The sequence below is a fragment of the Podarcis bocagei genome (assembly GCF_964188305.1).
Source record: "Podarcis bocagei genome assembly, chromosome: 5".
Taxonomy (NCBI): Eukaryota; Metazoa; Chordata; class Lepidosauria; order Squamata; family Lacertidae; genus Podarcis; species Podarcis bocagei.
Window position 1 is genome coordinate 85769854 of NC_138129.1, and position 24009 is coordinate 85793862.

The 24009-nt window shown below is 41.7% G+C and overlaps 1 protein-coding gene across 8 annotated transcripts in view; it reads left to right on the plus strand.

The window, feature by feature from the left end:
* KCNT2 (potassium sodium-activated channel subfamily T member 2) overlaps positions 1-24009 on the plus strand; it is a 233659-nt gene that overhangs the window by 60236 nt on the left and 149414 nt on the right. The window contains exon 1 of one of the 8 annotated variants that reach the window (XM_081194327.1): positions 20028-20135. The exons of the other annotated variants lie outside the window; for them this stretch is intronic. The gene's annotated coding sequence lies outside the window, so the exon portion shown is untranslated. Of the gene's footprint in view, positions 1-20027; positions 20136-24009 lie in introns of those variants that run through there. 8 annotated transcript variants of the gene reach the window in all.

Here is a 24009-nt window from a genome sequence, read left to right on the forward strand (position 1 = left end):
AAGAAGGACTACACAAAGAGCCCCCTAACCCATTAAGACGTCTTAAGTCCAGAGTCTCAGATTCCCAGCTACACCACTGTATTCTCCTGAGTGCTTCATCCCTTTAACCTTGCCCCTTTTAACAAAGTCCACTGGATGACTGAAACTTCATAATCAATGTTTTTATTGAGTTGTTAGTGGCACTTAGTGCAGTATGTATAATGCCAGGGTGCAGAGCTAAAATATCAAAATTTAAAAGTAAGCACACTTCTCTTATTATAGACAAAGGCTCTTTCTTCTTCTGGAAATGGGATTTGAAAACAGCAGTTTTGTGTTCTGTTTCTTTATGGGCTTCAAATTGTCTCAGCACTAGCCGTTTCCTATAAAACACAATTCAAGTTTGAAAATTCTACTTTCTAGTAATACAGAAGGCAATAACGACACATGCAAATGTACAGTTCCATCTTTCCATTTATTCAGGTACTCTTTTTCTTCCTTCTGTTGTGATTCTTCCTTCTGTTGTGTTTTGAATGACACTGAAACATTTATTCCAACTATGACTGTTGCATGACTCTGGCATCTTTGATGCTGCAATGCTCTATATGGTACTTCAAAATGTTAATAGTAAGATCCTTTCCTTCCTTAAATTCAGATTTCCAATTTGTCTGCAACAAAACTATTTTGTTGTTGCTGTTCAGTGTTGATGCCGACTTTCTCTGGATTACATCTCCATTTTGATATCTAATGGATACTGTTAGCATGATGGCATAACTTAATATTTGGCACAGATCCCTCTTCTCCCAGAAAATAAACTTCAGTCATATGCCTGTTATTACAATGCTTTTAGATCTCTTTATGTTCTGTTTAAATTGAGCAATTTAAGTTCTGCCAAGTTCTCAGTTGATTCCGTTTCCTAATCTTACTGGAAGTATCAATGATCTGGGGTAAGATTATAATTTTTATTGGCACAATGCGACCATAGCTGCTACAGATCCAATTTAGACATTTTTTCTATCTGACTACTTGCATTTAAAATACAGTTTATCTTAATTGTTACTACAGCTTGTTTTTAATTTCTTGTCAAATAGATCCCCAGAAATAGCACTGCCTATTTAGTCAATTGTAACATAGTCCTCGTTACACACAAACACAGACACATACATACATATGTATATATATATTCATTTGCCATTTTTTAAAACTGTGCAGCTACTATTTCTACATGCATACTTTATTTATTTATTTTTTTTTAATAAATTTTTATTGGTTTTACAGCATTTTTAAGAAAAACAAACAAACAAACAAAAACAAAACAAAACAAACATACAAAATAATTTCAAAGATATTTTCATAAACCTCTTTTCTTGGACTTCCCCATACCCCCCCTCTCTGCATCCCAGTGTCCATATTTGAACTAGCAACTCCCAGTTGTTACTTTCTAATCTCTGTCGTCTTAGTCCTCCTTTATTATCTAACCTTACATCCCTGTACCCTGTTACTTCTAGCAACCACAACATTTTAACATTCGTTGAGTTTATAGTAGTCCTTAAGGTAGCTTTTAAATTTTTTCCATTCTTCTTCCACCATCTCTTTGCGTTGGTCACGGATTCTGCCTGTCATCTCAGCCAGTGTCATATAGTCCATCACTTTCATCTGCCATTCTTCCAGAGTAGGTAAATCTTGTGTCTTCCAATACTTTGCGATGAGTATTCTTGCTGCTGTTGTGGCATACATAAAGAAATTTCTATCTTTCTTTGTCACCAATTGGCCGACAATGCCCAAGAGAAAGGCCTCTGGTTTTTTAGAAAATGTACATTTAAGTACCTTTTTCATTTCATTATAGATCATTTCCCAGAAGGCCTTTATCTTCGGGCATGTCCACCAAAGGTGATAAAAAGTACCTTCAGTCTCTTTACATTTCCAACATTTATTATCGGGCAAATGGTAGATTTTTGCCAGCTTGACTGGGGTCATGTACCACCTGTATACCATTTTCATAATGTTTTCCTTTAAGGCATTACATGCCGTAAATTTGATACCGGTGTTCCATAACCATTCCCAGTCATCTGACATAATGTTGTGTCCAACATCCTGCGCCCACTTAATCATAGCAGATTTAACTGTTTCATCCTGTGTGTTCCATTTCAACAGCAAGTTATACATTCTAGATAAATTCTTAGTATTGGGTTCTAGCAATTCGGTCTCTAGTTTTGATTTCTCCACTTGGAAACCGATTTTCCTATCCTGTTTAAAGAATTCCATTATTTGGCGATATTGAAACCAATTTTCTACTTTGTGCTTCAATTTCTCCTGACTTTGTAGTTTAAACTTGTCTCCATCCTGTTCTAAAATTTCCCAATACTTCGGCCATCCGACCTCCATATTGAGTTTCTTCACTGCTTTAGCCTCCACTGGTGACACCCATCTAGGGGTTTTATTTTCCAATAAATCTTTGTATCTTATCCAGACATTAATTAATGCTTTTCTAACAATGTGATTTTTAAAGGTACTGTTAACCTTGTCATACCAAAGATATGCATGCCAACCAAAAGCATTATTAAAGCCTTCCAGATCCAAGATGTCCGTGTTCTCGAGGAGCATCCATTCTTTCAGCCAGCAAAACGCTGCTGCCTCATAGTACAATTTTAAGTCCGGCAGGGCAAAACCCCCTCTTTCTTTAGCGTCAGTCAGTATTTTGAATTTAATTCGGGGCTTTTTGCCCTGCCAGACAAATTTCGAAATGTCTTTGTGCCACCTCTTAAAGCATTCCATCTTGTCAAGAATCTGCAAGGTCTGAAACAAAAATAACATTCTAGGCAATACATTCATTTTAATTACTGCAATTCGGCCTAACATTGACAATTTCAGATTTGACCATATTTCTAGATCTTTTTTAATCTCTGACCAACATTTTTCATAATTGTCCTTATACAAATTAACATTCTTAGGTGTTAAATAAACCCCTAGGTATTTGACTTTCTTAACCACTGTCAAACCTGTTTCCTCCTGAAATTTCTCCTTTTCCATATCTGTTAGGTTTTTCCCTAAGACTTTAGTTTTTTGCTTATTCAACTTAAATCCAGCCACCTGGCCAAATTGTTGAATTATTTCTAAAACCCTTTTCGTACTAGTGTTTGGCTCTTGCAAAGTCAATACTAGGTCATCTGCATACGCTCTTAACTTGTAATGTTTAGCTCCGACCTGCACACCTTTGACCTGCTGGTCATTTCTTATCATATTCAGCAACACCTCCAGAACCGAAATGAAAAGTAATGGGGAAATTGGGCACCCCTGCCGAGTTCCTTTTTCTATCTTAAGTTCCTCAGTCACAACATTATTTACAATCAGCTTAGCTTTTTGTTCGGAATATATTGCAGCCATACCATTCTCAAAACCCTGGCCTACCCCCATCCCATGAAGATTCCTCCTCATAAAACTCCAAGAGATATTATCAAAGGCTTTCTCCGCGTCCACAAAGATCAATACTGCTTTAGTGTTTATATTCACCTCCAGCTTTTCCAAAATGTCTATTACATTCCTTACATTGTCTGCTAGGTGTCTTTTAGGGAGAAAGCCTGCTTGGTCTTTATGAATCTTCTCCATCAAAACTCTTTTAAATCTTTTTGCCAAAATGTCTGCAAAAATTTTGTAATCCACATTAAGGAGTGATATCGGGCGGTAGTTCTTGAGTTGGGTCTTTTCAGTCTCTGACTTTGGTATGAGTGAGATATATGCCTCTTTCCACGATTCAGGTGCCCTTTTTCCTTCAAGGATCTCATTACAAACTTCTCTTAATGGTTGGATCAACCATTCCTTCAACGATTTGTAGTATCTAGAAGTCAGTCCATCTGGTCCCGGAGATTTGCCCAATTGCATATTCTGAATGGCAGCCTCTATCTCTTGTTCTGAAATTCTCTGGTTCAAGTCCATCTTACTTTGCTGAGAGATATTTTGTAATCCATATCTTCCAAGGAATTTGTCTATATCTTCTTCATTTTGCGGGCCTTGGGTGTAAAGTTTTTTGAAGTAACTTAAAAAGCAATTTCTAATTTCATTAGGTTTAGATATGCTCTTTCCATCGACCTCTAGGCTTGTAACTGTATTTAGTTTCTGCCTTTTCTTCAATTGCCATGCCAAAAGTTTACCGCATTTATTTGCTGATTCAAAAGTCTTTTGTTTCATTTGCTTTATCTTCCATTCAATCTCTTGGTTCATCAATTCCATATATTGAGTTTGATATAACTTAATCTCTCTTAAAATGTCCTGAGACTTTGGTTTTGTTCTTAGTTTCCTCTCTCCTTCCTTTATCATTTCCAAGATCTTCTCTTTTTTCTCATTTTGTTTTTTCCTCTTTATTGAATTTTGTTGAATCAAAAATCCTCTCATAACAGCTTTACTTGCGTCCCAGATCACTCTTTTCTCCACGTCAGTCCTCAAATTTATTTCAAAATAGTCTTTTAAGGTCTTTTGGGCCTTCGTGAGAATCTCCTTATCTCGAAAGAGGGTGTCATTCATTCTCCATCTAAATTGACCGGTTATTGTGAGTTTCATCTCCATCTTCACGGCGTTATGGTCGGAGCAAGTTTTTGGGCAGATTTCCACTTTCTTAATCTTTGGAGCCAATCCACTAGTAACCCAGATTTGGTCAATTCTGGTCCAGGTCATCATTGCTTGGGAGAAGAAGGTTCCCTCTCTCTCCAGAGGGTTCCTTGTTCTCCAAATGTCTATCAAGTCCATGTTTTCTGTCATTTCGAAAAAAGTCTTAGGGAGTCTCCCTTCTTTAGTGACTGTTAGTCTTTGTGCCTTGTCCATATTAGTGGAGACCACGCCATTCATGTCTCCCATGATTATCATATTATAATCCAGATAGTCCGTCAAAGTTTCATGAAGTCCCTTAAAGAAGTCAGATTTGCCTTCATTTGGTGCATAAATTCCAACAACTAAAAGTTTTTCTCCTTGTACTTGTATCTCCACAGCCAGATATCTCCCTTGTTCATCTTTAAATATCATTTTTGGAGCCCATTTCTCCTTCACATATATTACCACTCCTCTCTTCTTAACTTTGTCTGATGAGATAAATTCTTGTCCTAACCTTTTATTTGTGAGTAATCTCCTGTGGGCTCTAGTTATGTGAGTTTCTTGTAAACATATCAAATCCAATTGTTCTCTGTTCAAAATATGAAATACTTGTCTTCTCTTCAAAGGCCCATTCAGTCCATTACAATTCCAACTAAGGAATTGCAGAGCCATCTTGTTATTTTCTTAAGGCTCCTCCAACAGCTCCAAGTTGTTGCTCTTCTTCTGACGGTGGTGGTTTTTGTCCAAACGAGAGATTCAGGATATCCAGTGCTCTCCTCTGTTCTGCAAGTACGTCCACAGTCCCCTTCTGTAGGTCCTCCTGATATCTTGCCAGAAATTTGTCTTTATCTTGAATTGTCTTTATTTTCACTTTCTTTGCCTTGTAGTCGAATGACAGTCCTTGTGGGAATTCCCACCTGAAGCGGATCTGATTTTTCTTTAACAAAAGCACCAAATCCTTGTAGAAGTTTCTTAAGTCCAAGATATATTTTGGTATGTCTTTAAAGATCTGTACAGCTGAATTTCCAATTTGGAGGGCTTTTCCAAAGTGTAGTCCTAAAATTTTATCTCTTTCCTCCTTAGATCTGAGTGTGATCAAACAATCTCTTGGTGTCTTTCTATCTTGCTTTTTGCCGAGTCTAAAGGCAGTTGTGATTTTGAAATCGTCTTCCTCCAGGTCCCAGCAATCCGCAAACTCCCGTGTCAAATATTCCACAAGGTTGTCACTTTCATTCTCCGGAATCAGTCTTAATTTTAAGTTTCTCTCTTTCCTCTGTAACTCCCACAAGGCCAAGGTTGCATCATGCTCATAGACCTTCTTGGCAAGTGGCTCTAATTTCTCCTGCGTCTCTCCAGCTGTGGCTTTGGCCTCTTCGGCAATTTGACGCGTGGTGGCATTTTCCTCGACCAATTTATTTATAGATTCTGTATTCTGGTTTAATCTTGTTGATATTTCTGTTAATTTTTGTGTGTTCTCTGAAGTCTGTTTTGTCAAAGACTCCAGAGTCTGGTTTATCTTAAGCAAAGCTTCTGTCACAGCTTCCATAGAAACGGCTGCTCCTTTGTCCTGTCCTGTTGTTCCAGCTAGTCCGGCTGTTACGCCTAAGATCGAACCTCTTCTCTTTGCTTGTTGCAGCTGCAGCTGTTGCTGTTGTTGTTGCTTGGTCTTGGCTCTTGTAGTTATCTCTTCTTGTGGCCCACTCATGTCAAGGTCAATTCCCACGGGATTTATTCTCCCTTGGAAAATTCCACTGTCTTAGGCCGTGCTGGACTTCACTTTATCCTCTAGAGGGAGCAAATCAAAATGGCCATAGAAGGAAATTTCCAAATACATGAACAAAGGAGACCATCCAAGATGTAGAAAGAAAGGAGATTAACCCAGTCAAAATCAATGTTACTAAAGTCTTATAGCTTCCAATTGCCACAGTTGCCCAGTATACTGTTTATACTGTTTCTTCTTAAAATGTACAAAAGTCAGGCACTGTGGAAACTTTGTATCAAGGTGTCACTTCACAGGGAAAAGTCAGCTCAATGTACTAAGAAGGCAGACCGTTTCAGACTTTCAAGTAGATGAGATAGCAGAGGTTTTTTCCTTCAAATAAGTCATGCAGTTAATGGTCAGATTCGCCTCCCCTCTGCCCTGCTTGCTAGAGGGGAGATCAAAGGTTTAAATGTCCGGTTTAGCTGATCAAAGGACGAATTTAAACGGATGCAGGTTTAGAGCTCCGTTGCTTTCACTTTCATGCGGTCGGGGGGAGGCAGACTTCCTTTGTTTAAATCTCCCCCGTTTTTAGCCCAATTTTTAAAATTAAAAAAAGTCCCAGTTATTTTTCAGTTCTTACTCACGGGGAATCAGTCCGAATTTCTTTTCAGGAAGGAATCGGCGCTCTCCGCTTATGGCGACGCGGCTTCACTTCGCAGGCTGGGTAGCGACTCTCAGCACCGCGCTCACTCCCGATGTCGATCCGTAGCCTTTAAAAAGGCTCTTTCACGGTACCGGGGGGCGCGAAGGTGCCCACCGAGTCTCCTTGTTCTCAGGCTTCAGCGCCTGGGATTTTAGGGGTCCCCCGCTTGCCGTAGCGGGTAAGACCCGAACTTGCGAAGCAGTCCTTCTCCGGAGCTCGGAGGTAGGACCGCCATTAAGCGCTGGCACCGACCGGAAGTCTACATGCATACTTTATTTAGGGCACAGTCCTATGATGCCTGCAAAGGTTCTAGAAATATCTAAACTAATTCTTGAACCAATCAGAGGTTTTTTTCAGCTGGAGCTCAGTTCCGGCACCTCTCAGGTGGGTGCCATTGCCATTATAAGAGAACAAGGGAGACATTCCTAGTGAGTTTCAGCTCCAATTTTTCTAGAAAAATAGCACTGAAACCAATCATGTTGGATCAATATTGTCTGTACAGAAGGAACAGATCACACCTGAACCAGGATGGGTCTTAAGTGTTGGTACTTAAAATGAAGAAAAGAGGAAGAAGATGGCAGATTATTTGAACTAATTGACAGGAGATGAGAAGCGACTGGTTCTCAGCAAATCATCCCCCAGGGACGAAGGTGCAAGAGGGTCCAATATTTCTGAGGGTTCAAATGGAGGAGAATGTAGAGGCTCACGGCAGCAATTCAGAGAGGCCAAAGCAGTGTAGGGTAAAACACACATAACAAAGCCATTTGGAAAGATACACTGTTTTATATGCTGATGCTAAAAAGACTTCAAGCCAAGATGGGATGCTTGCTTGTCTAAAAGAGCATAGATATTGGGGGGGGGGCATAACATAAACCTGGTAGAATAGAGGAAAGCAGTGGGGCACAGTTACCTTTGAAAACAATTTTGATAGGAAGAACAGGGAAAGGGTATACTGGCGGTGGTTTCCTTCTGCAAATATTGTTTGGCTCTTTGAAGCCTCCACTGTTGATTTTGCAGGGTTTAATCCTATCTACTGTGCTGCTTAACACCTACCTGAAACTGCTGAGTGAGGTCATCCAGAGTTTTGAAGTGCATCATGAGTACGTTGAGGGCAACACAGCTCTAGTTCTCCTTTTCATCTCAACCAGTGTGGCAGTGGATGTGCTGAACCAATATCTGACCTTGACAATGGACTGGATGAAGCTCTAAGACAGAGATATTGTTAGTGGCTGGTTCCTCTGTCTGAAGTGCAACTGTTTTCTTCTTGGAATCACATTCTAGAAGGAGCAGGTGCACAGCTTGGAGCTCCTCTTGGATTTCCTGTTGTCCACATGGGATGCCTTTTATGAGGTTGGGCTGGTGCCTTAGCTGTGACCCTGTTTGGATGGGGATAGCCTGGTTTCTGTGATCTATGTTTTGGTAACTGCAAAGGCAGATTACAATACTGGGTTGTATTTTGGCCTCTGTTTTGAACAAGGTTCAGAAACGGCAGGCAGTGTGAGATTCCACGGTCAGATTATTTACTGGAACTGGCCCTCTGAATTTATTTATTTTTTTTTATAAAATTTTTTATTGCGTTTCTTTCCATAGGTTAACAGATTTGTTTACACAGCAACATGCAAGAAACATTTTTTTTTTCATATGAAGAAAAGTAAAGAGAAAGAAGAAAAAGTTAAGATACTTTCATAGCGTCCTTCGACGGCTCATTTTTGGACCTCCTCGCATCCTCTCAGCATTGCATTCATTATTCTAACCAGTTCAGCAATTTGTTATCTTGTTTCCCATCTTATTATACCTTTAAATTTATTATGTTACCAATTTCGAAAATTTGTAATTTAGTTTTAACACTCTTAATAAACATAATATTTTGTTTCTAATTTGTCTCGTTTTTTTCCATCAATACTTACTTTATCATTTAATTAAAATAAATTGCAGAAGCATAACGTTTCTTAATCGTGCGCAATCTTAACATTCAGACAACTTATAATGTTTTTGCAAATAGTCCTTAAATTTTTTCCAGTCCTCCTCCATTGTTTCTTCGCTCAGATCTCGAATTCTGCCAGTCATTTCTGCCAACTCCATATAGTCCATCAGCTGCGTCTGCCAGTCCTCCAGTGTGGGTAAATCTGGTGTCTTCCAGAACTTTGCGATAAGAATCCTAGCTGCTGTGGTTGCATACATAAACAAGGTTCTGTCCTTCTTTGGCACCTTCCGGTCCACCATGCCCAGAAGAAAGGCCTCTGGTTTCTTAGAAAAGGTATATCTGAATACCTTTTTCAGCTCATTATGTATCATTTCCCAAAAGGCCTTTACTTTCGGGCAGGTCCACCAGAGGTGAAAGAATGTCCCTTCTGCCTCCTTGCATTTCCAACACTTATTATCAGAAAGATGATATATTTTAGCCAACTTGACTGGGGTCATGTACCACCGGTATACCATTTTCATAATGTTCTCTTTCAAGGCACTACATGCCGTGAATTTCATACCGGTGTTCCATAACCTTTCCCAGTCCTCAGACATAATGTTGTGTCCTACATCCTGTGCCCATTTTATCATAGCAGATTTAACTGTCTCATCCTGTGTGTTCCATTTAAGCAGCAAGTCATACATCCTCGAAAGTACCTTAGTCTTTGGTTCTAGTAACTCCGTCTCCAGTTTCGATTTCTCCAACTGGAAACCCACCTGGCCCTCTGAATTTATAACTCCAGTTCTAGCCAAATGCACTAGTTTCTGATTTGTTTCTGTGCAAAGCAATACAAAGGCTGTTCCTGGCTCAGGCCCACAATACCTCAAGCATCGCCTTTCCCCAGAAGAATTTACTCTGATCTAGGGATTATGATCTGATAGCCCCTTTAAAGAGAATAGACCTTTCTGTGGTAGCCCTCCCTTGCTCCTGATTTAGGGATGCTCTCCTGTGCTAGGCTGGTGTCAAAATTGCCATTTTTTTTCCTCCGCCATGTGAAAACTTACTTATGTGAACAATAATATTCTGGCTTTCAGTGCCTACTTTTTGATGTTCCTGTCTGTGCTGGATAGGGGTGGTTCTTTACTTTCTTTCTATTTTAAAAAAGCATTTTTAAACAAAAACCATTTGTAAATTTGTATTGTTTTGCTGGATACATTGTTACATCTGGTCATTGTTTTGCTTTTCTTTCTGCGAGTTGCTTTGGGGCCTCCTCTGGTTGTGGGAAGCGATGGATAAATTTAATAAAGTTTAATAAATGTATAAATTCACCTCTTTGATAATGTAATAAGCCTAAGGACGGTGTACTCCTCCTGGCTTATAAATCATATAGGGGACAAGAAAGGCAAAGAAGCACAGGAAGAACAAAATGTTGTTCTGTGACAACTTATTTGGTACTAATGATTGTGCAGGGCTCTGCAAAATAATCACGTTAACCAACGCACTGGCCTTCCTGCCTCATAAAAAAAAAAATCCCCTTAATAGTCTATTGAGCAGTCTTGAGTTTCAAGCTGTTGCCGAAAGCAAAACTATACTCAAAACGTGAAAAGACTGTGGAGGTAAATATATCCCAATAAACGTGGGGAAAAGCCTCTTCAAGCTCATACTTCGGAGTGAAAGAACAGAAACTAAATTCACTTCAGGAGAACGCAGAAGAAAATCTGCCCATCATGTCCCCCAGACTAGTTCCCTGTGGATCCACGTTTGTACCCTTTCCGGGACTTGAACCTCCAAGCTTCGATTCTGGACTGAGGTAATTCTGCTAGTGTGTGTTTCTAATGTGGGCTGGGAAGCAGCGGCTGATAACTTGTAGCAAGCCCTGTGTATTCATGTTTATGCTGCTGCTACTAAGTAAAGGACTGAAATGGCATTCTTATCACAGATAAAGCAATACAATGGGATAGTTAAACTGCAGGTTGAGCTGAAAAGTTTGAAGCATTTTGTACGATCATCTCTTAACATATCGTGTGCATTAGATATTACCGCGAAAATAAAAGTTTCTGTTTTCCAGGGATAAATTTTGCATTCTTGGCAGACCCTTCCACTTACGTTGATGGTAATTACCTAGGCTATAATTCTGATTTTTGCTAAGTGATTTGTGCACCTGCCTGCCATTAAAAGCCATTAAAAATTTAAGTGCAAGACTGTTTTTAGCAAAAAAAAAAATTTAAAAAATTCTCAAAGAGAGACATCTAAGCCATGTTGTGTGAGAGATCACATTGTAATTTAATTAGTAAAAAAATATGAAAGGGGAGAAAACACCCATTTTCTTTGGCTCTCCGGTGTTGTGGTATATTTAGGATCCCATCTGCCATGGTGTTTTTCAGAGGTAATTTGAACATTGCTAAACATAGTCGTCCATTCTCCCTCTCCTCCTCCCCTTCTTCATCTCCTACTTTACTTAAATTATTTGAGTTCATTGGGAAAGAGAACGTTCTGCTTTCAAGAACACGTTGTGCCTTTTCTATAGGATACAATAGAATTGTAACCTCTGCTTTAGCACAAGGTGTCTTTTTCCGAAGTGTTTATATGGCCTGCCAGGGTTTTTAAGGCACTTGCTGCTATGTCTAGCATTTAAGCTGAATGCCATTTAATGAAAAGAGAGATGCTCTTATAGAAACCTCCATCAATAAGGCAGAAGAAAGAACTGAGGGATGTAGATGTCGCACGGAAACAAAAAATTGACTGTGTATGTTGTAGGCTCCAGACTTCAATGAATGTTGGCATTTGTATGTAAACATCCCTGATGGTCCCAGGTGAATTTTGTGAGATGAGGTAAATTTGCTTTCTTTCCAGACATACACCACTGAACAGTGACAATCTGTTTCTTCGGTTTTCAGCTATCAAAACAACAACAAAAAACAGCCTCATCACTTGGTCTGAACTGAGACCTTCATTAAATTCTAGGCATCTACTGTAGCAAATATTTTTGTTTTCTATACATGTTATCTTCTCCGTGAAATGCTTGTATAGAAATAGGTACTCTGACCATATGTTTAAAGCAGTTTCTTTACGGGAAACAAGAAAGTAAAATTAAGTTTAACATGTTACAGAATGATCACTGAAGAACTTTTTTTTTTTTTGCAAGGGCATCATATGAACTGTTGCTCTGTGCATTGATTCATTTTTACTTGTGGTTTCTGCTATTTTATCTAAAACACGGGGCTGGTTCCAGGTTGTTTTTTGAAGAATGTGTGTGACCTCAGCGGTCCTCCTCATTGAGTGAGTTCACCTTCTCTTCCTGCTGTCCATTCTGTCACAATCTGGTTCACGGGCGATCAAAGTCCTGGCAGGGGACATCAGGACTGGGGGAAAGATGGCAGTGTGGGAGCAGGAACAGGGGTCCAGAAGCCAGGAGTCAGGAAGCCAAGAGTCTGAGGGTCAGAGAGCTGGGAGTCAAGAAGCCAAGGGTCCAAGGGTCAGGAAGCAAGGAGGCACGAAGTCAGAGGTCCAAGGATCAAGAAGCTGAGGTTCAAGTATCAGGAAGCAAGAAGCGAAACACAGCAAGGCAGGGAGCGTGTTGCTGTGGCAAAGAGCAGAAGGGAAATGCTGACCTTATATCCCTTACCAGTTCTTGCCACCAGGTGCTGTGAGTTACCAATCAGCCTCACCTGTGCGGCCGTGCCTTGCCTCTCCAGAACAAACAGTGAGGGAACTACCAAGAAGGCCCTTGGAGCTGGACCTCAGTCTCTGGGCTGGGCAATGGAGGTGGAGATGCCCTTTCAGGTATACAGGGCCAAGGCTGTTTAGGACTTTAAAGGTCAGCACCAACACTTTGAATTGTGCTCGGAAACGTACTGGGAGCCAATGTAGATCCTTTAGGACCAGTGTGATATGGACTACAGACTGAGGAGACACTCAGGCCACGTGGTCACAGTCTCTCCCCCATCCCACCCCAGCGAAATTACTTTATCTCTAAGTTGTAGTAGTTATTTCTGAATTATCTATACGTATAATTAAGCCTGCAGGAAGCTGTGTCCTCTTTTGTTCTGTGTGGTTTTTTTTTGGGGGGGGGGAGTGATTCATTTTCTTCCCAGCTGGGAATAATGCTCTCACAACAGCTAGGTAGTGCAATATAGTATTTTCATTTTACCATGAGACCATGGAAATGTGAACCCCAAAATAGTTCACTAACAAAGCAATTTTGAGTAAGAAGAAAGGGGCACGGTCAGGTGCATGGTTTTTGCATCAGAAGGTCCCACATTTGCTGTTTAGCGGCAGCAGAAATGGGGAAAGTGCTGATTGCGACAAACCCAGAATAGAAATTGCTGTCTCCTTATACTCCTGTTCCACTTCCAGTTCCTATTTCGTGTTCCAATTTTTATTTCATTTTGTTCACTCAGAAAGAGAAAGCAGACAAATGGCACTCACAGACATGTGGAATAGTGTTGTTCAAGAGTCTAATACGCAATGCTGGTTTGTATTTTAACACTTGCAACTTTCTCAATTGGTGCGAGCCTCCTGGCAGGTGTTAATCATATTGTTTAATTGCTTTAAAATGATGGATGTAAATGTAGGAACCAGAGGAGTGGCAAGGAGTTCTTATTGCATTTTCAGGGTATGGTCTGTAACTGAAGTAATTATTGTGAACAATTATTTCTTAATGTGTTTAAGTCTCGCAAGAGAATAACACCAGATTGAGTATAACAACAGCTTATTCACTCAGCTAATTCCTTCAGGAAATATTGTGAGGACTGTGAAATGTGAATGGCCCATTGTGTATGTCTGTTTTTCAAGTGGCAATTCAGAGGAAGTGTAACATCCCTAAGAAGCAAAGTATGTTTTACAAGAGAAACAAATCACAACTATATAGAAGAACTGAATTAGTGATTGACATCAAACTCCAGAGAAAACTTACTAATGCTAGTTTACCTTCTCAGAACAGAGTAAAAGGGTAGTAGATTACTAAGACTCAGCATGGCTTTCTCAAAAACAAGTCATGCAAGGCAAATCTCATTATTTTTTTATGGAGCTACAGGCTTGGTGGATTGGGGAGTGCTGTGGACGTAACTGTATATTGAGTTCAGTAAAGCTTTTGACAAGGCCCCCAATGGTATTTTTTGCGAGGAAGCTGGCAGAATGTGGGTGGAATGAGCTAACGGTTCATTTTAACTATTGTCACCCAAAACTGGGTGGGAACGAGCCAGTGGTGGTGTAGTGGTTAAGAGTGGCAGACTCGTAATCTGGTGAACCAGGTTCGCTTCCCCGCTCCTCCACATGCAGCTGCTGGGTGACCTTGGGCCAGTCACACTTCTTTGAAGTCTCTCAGCCCCACTCACCTCACAGAGTGTTTGTTGTGGGGGAAGAAGGGAAAGGAGAATGTTAGCCTCTTTGAAACTCCTTAGGGTAGCGATAAAGCGGGATATCAAATCCAAACTCCTCCTCCTCCTCTTCTTCTTCTTCTTCTTCTTCTTCTTCTTCTTCTTCTTCTTCTTTTTCTTCTTCTTCTTCTTCTTCTTCTTCCTTTCAGTCTCAGCAAATAGTTGATTGAACAGCCTGCCTCTGGCGTTGCTGTTACTGAGGTGTTAAAACCGATTTCTGGGCTATAACACTTCAGTTTGCAGTTGGGAGTGCTCATATTGGATGCAACAATGCTTCTGAATACCAGTTGCTGGAAAACGCGGGAGTGGAGAGTGGTTTTGTGTTCAAATCCTGTTTGTGGGTTTTCCATGGGCATCTGACCACTGTGAGAACCGGATGCTGTCCAAGACGGGTCACTGGCTTGCTACTGCTGGCTTTTTCATGTTCTTATGCTCTTTTGATGGAATAGTTGACTAGCTTCCCCTTCTCATTGTACTCCCCCCCCAAAAAAAAATAACTTAGCACCTTAAGAAGAATTATTCTAGCCTAGTGCTCTTTTAGCATACACTTTTTCCTCTGTGCAGATATTTGTTTTCTAATTTATTTACAGTTCTAGGAAGCATATGAAACAATCATGGAACTCACATCAATTGACTTCGGGCAAATGCCTTTGCTGCATCCTTTCCAGTGCTAGCTAAAAACATTTCTTTTTAGGCAAGCCATAAACTTGACACGTATTTTAAGCTGTAACCTCAGCTTATAATGTAAACTTTTAATTAATTCCCCCCCTCATTTTTGAAACTTGTTTTTAACTTTGATTTTGGGGGGCAGTTTTAATGTACTGTATATTGTATATATTTTGTAATCCGTTTGAAGGTTTTACATACAATTAGCCAGTGTTTAATTGAAAAATAGTGAAAATCAGTAGCAACAACATCAACAGTAGAAGAAAGAAAAGGAGAAGAACTGAAATAGAAAATACTGTTCCCTAAAAGGGAACTGAATTGTTTCTCTTTTCTGGTCTAGCTCTTATATTCCCAATCTCTTTATCTGCTTCCACCTGTTAATTTGCACTTGTGCAGGGAAGGAGATTTCTGATGTCAGCTCTTCTCTCTCTTTGCATTGACAGTAGAGCCCTTGGGATGTTGGAGATTTATGGCTCATCCACTGGGATGTTTTAAGAGGCGATGGCTTTTCAACACTTGATTCCTCAGGATCTTCCGCACACTTGATGCTCCATAATTTGCTTTTACAAGTCCTTCCCAGCCTCTGGGTTTTCCAAGATCCGTTTTTGCCTCCACCGTTTTGGCATTCACCACCTCACTTTTCATGCACCTGTGAACATTCACCTTCTTTTAAGCAGGGGTTTATTGCCTTCCTCCCCTCCGATAATCTGTCTCTGTATAGCCATGCCTATATTTTTAAGTTCTAGGGTTTTCAGTTGTCATTGCTGACACCAGCGACAACTTTTCAACTGAATTGCTTTTGTCAATCCATATCAGAGTGTGAATGAGTGCGTGTAGGAAGAGCTGTTGTCATAGATTGAAAAGAATACCTGCTGACTATTTCTTGTCAACAATCAACTTTAAAAGGTATTAAATAAACCGCTTCAGGCACTTGACAAAAACCATAGAATTGTAGAGTCGGAACCATAAAGAAGGCTGATCGCCGAAGAATTGATGCTTTTGAATTATGGTGCTGGAGGAGACTCTTGAGAGTCCCATGGACTGCAAGAAGATCAAACCTACCCATTCTTAAGGAAATCAGCCCTGAGTGCTCACTGGAAGGACAGGTCATGAAAATGAGGCTCCAATACTTTGGCCAGATCTTGAGAAGAGAAGACTCCCTGGAAAAGACCCTGATGTTGGGAAAGATGGAGGGCACAAGGAGAAGGGGACGACAGAGGACGAGATGGTTGGATAGTGTTCTCGAAGCTACCAGCATGAGTTTGACCAAACTGCGGGAGGCAGTGGAAGACAGGAGTGGCTGGCGTGCTCTGGTCCATGGGGTCACAAAGAGTCGGACACAACTAAATGACTAAACAACAACAACAGAGTCAGAAGGGACCCAAGTCCAACCCCTGCAATGGAAAAGAATTCAAATGAAGGCTGCTCTGTATGAAAATATTGATGGACTATATACATAAATTGCCCATTTCATATTGCTGTACTCATATTTGAGTTTTGGCCCATCTTAGTCTGGGCAATGGCTAGCCTACTTTTTAACTCTTTCAGTGCATTGGGGAAGGCAATGTGCCCTCTCTCACACTTTCCCCCTCCAGTATTACTGTCTGCAGTCTCTTTCACCTGCTGTGAGCAGTGATGACAACATGGTTTTCTAGGTCCAGTACACTGTATGGATTGGATTCTCTTCCCCATTTGCAAAAGTGGATACAAATTTCCACAAAATTTGCATACACCTTCAGTTATATACAAATCGTTAACCCTCCTGTCTGAGTGGGGCACAGGACCTGAGGTGAATTGAGGGCCACACACAAGTAATAAGGCAGGCATATTGTCAACAGGTGAAGCTTTCCCCATAACTGCATTTCCATACTAGAAAAAGCTTCACCCATTGAATTTCTGGCTGCTGTGCAGCTGTTAACAGTTCTCTCCCAGTGCCAACTTCAAACCACACAAATACTCACGTTTCTTGAGTTGCAAACTAGTTGTGCTACTGTAGGTCTTTCTTCAATTGCTGAATTGTAGCCAGCACAAAAACATCACCTTGTGCCATGTGACATTGTTTTGAGAGATGGTTTAATGTTCCTTTAATTGGCTTTAAAATGTACTACAAATAAAGTAAGTTAGGTGCTTATTGCTATTATAATGCTGTGAGTCATCTCAAGGTGCTGTAAATCTCCAAGTCTGAACTTTCCTAGTATGTAAAATAAAAAAGACATTGTAATGGGTTGTCGCGGTAATGAGGCTACCTCTAGAAATAATGAGCCACAGGATCTTCTGAGCTCCAATCGATCACTGTGTAAATTTCCTGTTTTATCCAAAGCAAATTTCGGCTACAAGGGAAGAGAGTGTGCCTGGGATCCGAGCCTTGTAGGATGCATAAATTGCATTCGTTTAAGCCAAACATTTCTATCATGAGTAGATGAATAAAAATGGATTTTGACAGGATTATTCGGTTGTGAAATGCTCTAATGTGCCAACATATTTTGAGTCTAGACTTTGATGGCAGGTTAGGGTGATTGATGAGTGAAATGTTCACAGACCATGTATCCATTAGTAAATCTCTGCATCGCTTTGGAAATCTTAGTATGGTGAGGTGGAGGTTTTTACATATTGCAGTTCTGTTGCCTTCATTCAGGATTAGTCTGCTGTTTGGCTGTTAGTATAGTACCTTCACCTGAAAGTAATTATTCTGAATATCCATGCTTAGAGGATCTTAGTTTTGGATATTGTAAGAACTTGGTACAGCTGCAAAGAGTAGCAATATTTCCTTAGTAGTTCTAAACAGTGCTTTTCCCCCTAGAAAAATAGGTGCCGGTACTCACCATGAAGTTGTTACAGTAAGTGCCGCACTTTCTAACGATGAAAAAAGAGGTGCCAGTCCTGCGTACCTTTGAGGGGCTCCTGAAAAAAGCACTGGTTCTAATAAATAATAATAATAATAATAATTTATTATTTATACCCCGCCCATCTGGCTGGGCTTCCCCAGCCACTCTGGGTGGCTTCCAAAGGAATATTAAAATACTATAATACATCAATAAGTATCAAATAATGCCTGTCTTTGATTTTTGTTCTTGAATTATTCCCCAGAAAATAATAAATGTGGACCCAGTGCACAGAAAATTATAAGATGAGCTCTAGACCTCATAGATCTGACAGAGGGTGAAATCTGGGTGCTTTGGATGTTATGATTTCATTCTCCTTTGTGTGTGTGTGTGCATGCGTGCGCACGCAGTGGAAGCAGCAAATAACCTCTTCCTAGCTGCCTCAGCTGCTACTTGGTAGGTGCAATTATTTGCCCTAGCAAGTGCTCTGCTGGCTTCAAGTTTTATGCCGCTTGCTCCAGTCCTTTCTTGACTGTTTTATCACCTGCAGCTCTTCAGTAGCCCAGGAGCTTCCCGGGCTCCACTATGCTAAAGAAGGATCATAAGAAGGATTGCGTCAATGGCCCTCATCATCCCACCATTCCACAGCGAGACAGGATCCTCAGCAAAATCACACACTCTACCCATTGTAGGAACACCCAGAGCATTCAGGTATCCATCCGTTTCCATTCGTCTCCAGGGTGGGCCATCATAACTGGTCCCTCACCTCTGCAGGGTAGGTTAGCTGGTACGAGTCCAAACTTCACCAGGAAGTGGTCAAATGGGTGATTCCTACCTCCCTGTATGCAGACTGCCTGCATATTACTTTATATTCATTAGACATCCATTAGTGTAGGATTAAAATTGCCCCCTTTTTGAGCACCTGTGGCACAAATAAAAGAAAATAATTTCCAAGTGACCAGACAAGGAAATATTTTGTACTTTGAAAGATGGTTCTTTCCTTTCAGGCTGTTGCTGACTTTCAACACTGCTAATGTGTGAGCAGTTCATGTGTTTATGGCTAGTAAAAAGAGCTAGTAACTTTTGAAGATTCCTTTGTGAAGCTGTGTTAGTGGGTTAAAATGTGTTGAGAGATCCCTGTGTGCAACAAGGAGTCCATTATAGAATCAGAAAGGCACAGAATTGTAGAGTTGAAAGGGTCCCCGGGGGTCATCTAGTCCGATGCCCGGCAATGCAAGAATCACAACACATGGTCCCCCTTCTGGTTCGAAACCATACCTGACCCTGCTTAGCTTTGCAAAGGTGCTAGCAGCTTTATTGCCAGAAGGACAGCTGAAACTTTGCTGAGTGTGTTGAGTTTAGTGCCTTCTAAGCATTGTTGGCGTTGGCCCATTCATCCTCTTCATTCATTTATTGCTTCTTGATTAAACCTATTTATTTGCTTCCCCACTTAAACTGAATCAGTTGAGGACTGCATTCCTTCAGGGGAAATTTGTCAGGGAACGCATGCTAGTGATGGGAACACATGAAGCTGCTTAATACTGGATCAGACCATTTGCTTACCCAGATCAGTATTCTCAATTCTGACAGCAATTCCTGCTGGTTTTGGGAAGAGATCGTCATAGCCCAGTTTCCCCTCATGCGATTCCAATCATGCACATGAAGAGTGGAGGTGTGGGGAGAGGAGTTATATACTTTTTTTCTGGCGGTACACAATGGCACACAGTATCGCCACCCTTCGGGGAGGGGAGGAAGGTGGCAGAAGGGCTCTTGGACCCCATCAGAACATTGCACCTCCTTCCCTAAGTCCAGGAAGTGTTTGCACAGCTTAGAGAAGGTGGTGCTCTGACAGGATCCTGGAACTCTGCTGCCTCCTTCCCAAAACCAGGTTCTTTACCTGTGCCCCAGTAGGTGGATGGATGGGCAAGGGGTCTCAAACAGTTAACCCACCCTCACCATCCAGCATTGGTGCCAGGTTTCACCCCCGCCTCACCATGTGCTGGCCCCCCCGCTTGCTGGTGAGTACCTGCCCTTTTTTTCTAGAATAAAAGCACTGGTCATGTCCCCTCTGTCCCTGTCCCCAAAGTCCTCCAGGTTGAACTTCTGTTGCATGGAGTTGTGTGAAAGAAAAACACTGGGGACTAATTTGAATAGTAGAATGTCTGTCATCTGGGTGGGGCTGGGTGGGGAAAATAGTAGAATGCCTGTTATCTGGGTGGGGGAAATAGAATGTCTGTCATCTGGGTGGGGCTGGGGGGGGAAATAGAATGTCTGTCTTCTGGGTGGGGCTTCTGTGTTCTGCTCCAGAATCAGCCCCTCCCTTCGAGTGTTCAGTTCAGTTCAGTTAGAGAGACCAACTGTCCTTCTTGCTTCACAATGTTATTTTAGTTTCTCTCAGACGGTATGCTACGGTGCTACCAATTTTTTTATTATTATAGCTTTCTTTGGAATATACGTGAGCCGCTTGTTTTGCTGAAAGAAAACTCTGATGAAGCATGGTGGAATACCCTAAACTGGGGATATTCCCAGTCTGACAGGAGGATTGGTTTTTTTTAAAAAATCGTCCCACCCTCCACAACATTGTGTGCAGTACTTACATAGGCTCCTTCTGTGATTTAAAAATCTTCATTGTGACTGGAATCGCAGGGGAGAGGGTAGGCAAACAAGGCTTTTGTTTAGCCCTGTTGCTTGAGCTCCTTTCAACTGGGGATTGAGATCCAAATTTATACAGTCAAAGCAAAAGCGTGAGCTCTGACCCTTACGTAACTTACGTGTAGCGCTGGAATTACATTTAAACCTAAGTAAATGTCAGGCAAGGATTGAACATTTGTTTCAGCCAGCTTCTGAGAGTCCTTCTCTTTTCATTGAATGCTATATAAAAGGTAAAAAAAGGTAAAGGACCCCTGGATGGTCAAGTCCAGTCAAAGGTGACTGTGGGGTTGTGGCACTCATCTCGCTTTCAGGCTGAGAGAGCCAGTGTTTGTCCACAGACAACTTTCCGGGTCATGTGGCCAGCAGGACTAAACTGCTTCTGGAACAACGGAACACCGTGATGGAATCCAGAGCACACGGAAATGCTGTTTACCTTCCCGCCACAGCAGTACCTATTTATCTAGTTGCACTGGTGTGCTTTTGAACTGCTAGGTTGGCAGGAGCTGGAACAGAGCAACGGGAGCTCACCCTGTTGCAGGGATTAAATCGCCGACCTTCCAATTGGCAAGCCCAAGAGGCTCAGTGGTTTAGACCACAACACCACCCGCTATGTAGCCAAGGTCTGCTGGGTTCCTTTAGTATATCTAACTTGCCTTTCAGGAACTGAGTTCTTATATCACCTGTATGATATTGGAGCCTCATGAGTGTTGATGCTTCCTGCCTCACCACAATAACTTGCATCACTCCAAACCACATAATAGGAGTGACCCACACTGTTGCAGCTCTCCACTTGAGCATCAGTTATTTGAAAGCTGAGGTGTATGGGGTGTAGACACAATGTGGGGGTTTTCTGCATAGTCCCAGGCTTCACATCTTACCTGGAGATTACAGGAAGGAATGACATGGCTGCAGAACTCTATCATTGCTTTTCATAGTCTAAACTATGCACCTCCAGACTGTCTACCTGCTTGTCAGCCACCTTCCTTTTATACTTTCTGCTGTGAGTATTTTGTTCTAGTCTTGTGACAAGGAAGGAGAGAGGGCGCAGACTTTGCCTGGAGGACCTGACAAGTTGTCATTGAAGTATGAAAGGGTGTTGAGGCATTCAAATAATCAATTGCTTGCTTTTTGCCATCCTTGTTTGTCATGGAAACTATCGCACAGGAATGCCAATCTGCTTGGCAGCTGTGGTTGCTAAGGAATGAGAAGCAGGAATAGGGCACTATTAGGTTATCAGAGCCACTCATAATGGGTGCTTTATAGGAAAGTGATTAGCTCCCCCACTCACTCTCCTCATTAGCATGCCATCACCTCGCACTGTTAACCTGCTATTCTTTTATGTCACATGAGTGCTGTAATTTTCCTCCTGAAAATATAGGTATGCAGCTCAAAACCACCTGAATAAAGTGGGAATACTTGCTTCCTTTTTAAGTTAAATTACCAAGGCTTGTGAACTTGAATGCCTTTATTCACCTACTTAAAATTTCCTGTGAAAAGTAGAATCTGTGGTTTTGAATGCGGCATGACATCAAACAATGTGAGGATTAAAAGTGCCACTATATTAGTCACGCTACGGCTGAGTTTATACAACTGGTTTCTTTACAGGGTAATATTTCCAGGAGGAGACCCTTGGTTATAGAAACTTTTCCACTGCCAAGCCTTGGGAAAACCATTAGATTTGTTCTGGGGAAAACTGATCCTTGGATAAACTTGCAAATTAGCACTGTCTCTGTTAAATTCTGCGTGAACCTAAATACATAGCCAGGCCTTGACTTATTACCGCATTTTTCTGTGCATAACACCCCCTCCCTCTGGTGTATAAGACGACCCCTATTTTGGGGGACCCAAATTAAGGAAATGGGGGGGGGGGAGATTGGTCAGAGATCAGAGTTGTTGAGCTTTTTTTTTGGGGGGGGGGAATTGCCGCCAATTGCCAATCGTTCACCCTCCTGACTGCTGATACCGAACCTAACAATTGTCTGCCCACTCACTGCCAGCATCCACCAATCGCCTACCCAATTACAGCAGCAGCCAATTGCCAGCAGGCCTTGCCGCAGCTACCAATCACCCGCCCAATCACCACTGACAATCTCCTGCTCACGGCTGACACCAATCGCCCATCCCCACTCTGCACTATCTGTGTATAAGACGACCCCCGATTTAAAACATTTTTTATAATAAAGAAACATCGTCTAATACACGGAAAAATGTGGTACGTGGGGAATGTTGGGCACCTTTGAGGCTTATAAGAATGCCAGCTGCCCTGCTAATGTGTCCAACATTTCTATGAAAGTGTAGCAACAGTTCTAACATTAGAAACATAAATCACCTTCACACATTATAGGTGTGAAAGGGGCCCATGGATTTCATCCAACTATGTTTTACACAGAGCAGACTCGCTGAAATTAATAGACTTCGGTTACTTTGGTTCATTAATTTCAGTGAGTCTCCTTGGAGGAGAACTAGCTTTCAATGCAACCCCATGTGTTGAAAGCAGTGTTCAAAATTCCCCAGGCGCCAGGCACATTTTGTTACTGGTGTTGGTCCAGTTGCAACTAGGTAAGGTAAAGGTAAAGGACTCCTGGAAGGTGAAGTCCAGTCAAACATGACTATAAGGTTGTGGCTGTCATCTCGCTTTTAGGCCAAGGGAGCCGGCGTTTGTCCACAGACAGTTTTCTGGGTCATGTGGCCAGCAGGACTAAAACACTTCTGGAGCAACAGGACACTGTGACGGAAGCCAGAGCGCACGGAAACCCTGGAGCTGGCTGACTCGTGCACAGCAAAAGACACACATCTTTGCTTCTGTGCTGCTGTGTCTTAGCCCTCCATCATCACATTAAGGAAAGGAAGTGTGGGGCTGAGTACAGACATCTTTGACTGTGCTGCAACCTTTCCAAATAGAACTCACAGACCCCAGTCTAAAATCCTCTTCCCTAGCCCAGAGTTAATGTCATTTCCATTTCTGCTGTGTGCGTTTCTTTCTCCTCCTTGCATACTGGGGCTGCGGGAAACCTCTGTGCATAGATCTCTGTGTAGACTGAAACCTTGACTATGTGGTCTCCCAAATCCTATGGAAGACTTCCCCATGGTAGATGCCCATGCCTAAGGAGTGGATGTCAAGGTTGAGAGGTGGAACCTGGGGGTGGGAGCATTGGGGGGGGGTAGGAGTGGCCTGACCCCCATTAATTTATTTGTTTATTATTTATTAAATTTATATACCACCCTTTCTTTGAAGGCCATAGTGTGGACTCTCCTCATCCATATAGCATGTGAAGGGGGCTATAACCATAAACACTTTCCACTTTCCCAATCCATGAAAAGTCCAGGGTAGTAATAGAAGGACTTCCCTCCTTTTTTTGGATGAGGGGAAGCTGGAAACTTATGCTCACTTGTGATGTCTGATTTATTTACAGGTATATGTTTACAGGGACACGGGTGGCATTGTGGGTTAAACCATAGAGCCTAGGGCTTGCCGATCAGAAGGTTGGCGGTTCGAATCCCCACAACAGGGTGAGCTCCTGTTGTTTGATCCCTGCTCTTGCCAACCTAGCAGTTTGAAAGCATGCCAAAAAGTGCAAGTAGATAAGTAGGTACCGCTCCAGTGGGAAGGTAAACGGCATTTC